Raw genomic sequence first — 3,880 nt, 5'->3', positions numbered from 1 at the left:
ACATCTGTAATAATTTGAGGTAGCGGTCTCTGGTCATTATTTCTCCAAAAATCTCACTACGAAGGAGTTTATCTTTACTCCAGTACTCTAATAGTGATAATTTTTTGTTGCGTGTCATTAAAAATGACACAGCAAAGAAACGGTATAGTTCTGCTAGCCCTGTTCCTTCTGAATTGTTTATATTATTATTATTCTTTTGTGAACAATATTCATTTGTTTCTCTCGCAATCAGTTCTACGAACTCTTCAGAAACAAAAAGCTGGAAGTAATCTAAGATTTTGGCTGATCTACTGATGTTTTCTTTAATTCCTGAATCTTTTGATGAAATTTATGTATTTTAGGGAGAAATCTTTTTGACGTCCATATATCACGGCAACTGTCATTTGCTTCAATCTTCTCTGATTCTGAGTCGGAAGTACTACATATAGTTCTTTTTCTTTTCTTTCTCTGTAGTGTAACATTATTTTGATTTTGATCATCTGAATCGTTTTCTGAATCTGTAGATCGGTCATGGAATAGAATTTTTCGTCGTGACATTCTGACAGGGGGGTACAAAAAGATTTTATAAAACAAACTAAGCAAAGCTCCAAATAAAATTTTTAAATAAATATTACGAACCTTGAAAAATTAATAGCTGTTGTCCAGTCTCTTGTAATACTTCAAGGAAGATTTCTTTTTATATTACTATATAATTCGGACCAAATACTTCACTCTCGAATAGAACACACGGAAGAAATTTGTTTGGACGTACAGAAGATATTATTTGCGTTTGAAATATACTTTTATTTCAACAGACTGGTTTGCGCTTTGAAGCTTCGCGAACACTGTTAGTTTGAAGAAGAGTGAAGCGTGACTGTTGTCCCGATTGTTTCGAACCCAGTGCATGTCTTATTTTTGGAGTAAAACAAATGAAAACGAACTAAAGAATGACAAGTGCTATCGATGTGCTACGTGCATACGAACGAAAGAAATAAAAGTATCGCGGGGACGTTTGGTGAGCTGTATCACGCTGGCGCCGGCTACAGCCGGCGCTCGGAGAGATATCATAAACATCCTTCGCCGCGCGGTTAAGCAGTGCGACGCACTTGGAAATTTCCCAGCTAACCGCGCCGTACAAAGAAAATTCTTATTCTACCCTACTAGCGAGATACCTCTCCTACCTGCAAAGCATGCGTCAGCCGACCTTTCCACAAGGAATGAGTGCAATTGAGATCGAAACAATTGGTATGAAACTGTATGAATGATTATCGAATGAGAAGGTTTGCGTGACAACCACTGACGTTTGAAATTTGTCGACCGACGTTCAAGAACGTTCGAGGTGAAGGTCGATCAAGGCAATAAACATCGACAACGAACTACAGCTAAACGTTAAACGTAGAACGTTTGGAAAATACGAAAATCGTTAAAAATTGATGTACGCGGAACTAATGACAATTAAATGCAGTAACGTACTTGCATACATCCGCGATTCGTTCACAATTACAAATATCTATTGCCTTTTTCCGTAAACCGTCGAAACACAAATAAGAACGGAATAATTTAACATTATTCATTTATTAGTTATTCAATATAGTAAGTTAACCATCCATTAAAAGGGCTAGATGTTCTTCGTTACCGAAATATCATTTATGAATATCATTTATAAGAGCCTCTTTGATTAATAAATTCGAACAAATAAAGTTGTAATAGATTTCGAATATTCCAGAAGTATAGAAATTGCGACGCACTAAATTCACGAAGCGCTGTAGGGGTAAAAAGAGAAAGGCAGTCTACGATAGACAGAGTCGGAAGGAAGGTCAAGAAGGGATGAGAACTTGGGAAACGCCCCTAGACAAAACCAATACGCGCGGGCTTTCCCCTTCGACACGAACCCTGATTTGCCAAATGATGTCCCCACTTTGGGCCCATGATCGCGGGTCGAACCCTGAGATACGATCGCTTGACTGAGGCAAATCACTCTTCGTCGAAAAATCGTGAGGTACGTGACGGGGAGCCCGTGTTCGCGTTAAGCAATAGTTGTCGTGTGAAAATCGTAGTAATTAGCTGCCCGGTAAAGTCCTTGCAAAAGGCAGAGTGCCGGGAGATTGCAGTTCTCGTTTTCCGCGGCAAAGACTTTACGAATACGTTAAATTTCATACTTTTCAATATCTATCCTTTTCTCTTTTGTTTTTAAATCGTTCGATAATTAATATTCTTTCTTTTTCCGCGTCGCGTCGTTTTCCATATATATAAAAATCGTTTCGTTTCCGTAACCGTAATACCGTACAAAGGCCGATCGCGAACGCGTAGTGCGTGTGACAAGTTTCTCATCTTTTCTTCGCCTTCCAGATTTCCAGACAACACCAGCGATTACTAAGCAAATTTATATTATCGTGCATTAATTAACATCGAGCTTGGTAAGTTATCTATTTCATTTTGTCCAATACGACGAATCTGGATTTAGTGAGGCAAAACGAGCGATCTTGAAACCGCGTGTTCTGGAAGTTTCCCACAAGATCGTTCTGTTCAACATCGTGTTAAGGTATCGAAGACATTTCGCAATTCTTAATAATAATTCCGTTTACGATAACGAGAGGCGGCCCACGAGACCGTTGGTTTTGCAAGTTTTCCCCTTGGGACCGTTTCCTCTCACTGCTTATTAATTGTTCACCGAAATCGCCGCTCGAATCATCTTAAAATTCTGTCCTACGATTCAATAGATTTCAATATTACCTAATTACACCTATTTTGTTAACATATATCTAAATTTCATTTTTCTGTATTTCCGACAGCTCGAACTCTATGTAAACTAATTCATTTTGTTATGCTTTTCTGTTTTTGAAATTATATTTCTTTTTGGTTACACATAACTAGTTTCCTTCCTATACATTCACGCTTACTATCTTCGCACAAATTCGCACGAGGGGCCCGTATGGGACCAGAGCATTGACGAACTCAATAAATAAATTCAGAATCTTATTATAGAAATTAAACGATTCTTTTTAATTGTTCCGATCGTTATCGACCTAACATCGTCGAGCGCGATTGGGACTGGTGGCAGCGATAATACCGTTCTCAACCGCGTATTAATCATCCAAAGGAAAAGAAATAATAATATAACTAAACACTAAATTTCTTTTTTTTTTTTTATTTTTGTACGTCGCGCGCCGTATCACGCTCGCGACGTAACAGATGCTTATCCACTTCCTAATATTACTGATATACTGGATCAACTTGGAGCAGCAAAGTATTTTAGTATCCTTGATTTGGCTTCCAGTTTTCATCAGATTCCAATGGACCCTAAATCAAAAGCAAAGACCGCCTTTTCGACCCCTCACGGCCATTATGAGTTTAATAAGATGCCTTTTGGGTTAAAAAATGCTCCTGCCACGTTTCAGAGATGTATGGATTTAATATTGTCAGGTTTACAAGGAATTGAGCTTTTTGTCTACATAGATGATGTTGTTATATATGCTGATTCACTGGAGGAACATTCACGTTAACTAAGAACTCTTCTGGCGCGTTTGCAGAACGCTGGCCTAGCTTTGCAGCCTGAAAAGTGCAGGTTTCATATCATATATGAGGGTCACATACAATTGGTTATCTGGGCCACGTTATTTCCTCAGAAGTTGTGAAACCTGACCCTGGAAAAATTAGTGCCGTGAGGTTATTTCCTTTACCCAAAACAAAAAAAAATGTTAAACAGTTTTTAGGATTAATTGGCTATTATCGTCGTTTTATCCCTCAGATGGCTAAAATCGCTAAGCCATTAACTCGACTTTTAAAAAGTGACGTACCTTTTGTATGGAACGAAGTTACTCAATCTGCTTTTGAAAAATTACGCGATATTATCTGTTCAGAGCCTTTGCTTCAATTTCCGAATTTCAATCAACCATTTCTT

At 38.1% G+C, this 3,880-nt stretch overlaps 1 long non-coding RNA gene across 1 annotated transcript; it reads right to left on the bottom strand.

The window, feature by feature from the left end:
- Positions 1 to 344: 344 nt before the first annotated feature.
- LOC123988862 lies at positions 345 to 1,028 on the bottom strand. The gene is made up of 2 exons (XR_006830319.1): positions 619 to 1,028; positions 345 to 538 (listed from the first exon to the last, which is right to left on the bottom strand). It is a non-coding gene; the product is annotated as an uncharacterized LOC123988862 (long non-coding RNA).
- Positions 1,029 to 3,880: the final 2,852 nt, after the last annotated feature.

This window comes from Osmia bicornis, chromosome 1, assembly GCF_907164935.1.
Source record: "Osmia bicornis bicornis chromosome 1, iOsmBic2.1, whole genome shotgun sequence".
NCBI lineage: Eukaryota > Metazoa > Arthropoda > Insecta > Hymenoptera > Megachilidae > Osmia > Osmia bicornis.
Note: the sequence above shows the minus strand (reverse complement) of the source record. Positions and strands in the feature narration are given on the sequence as shown.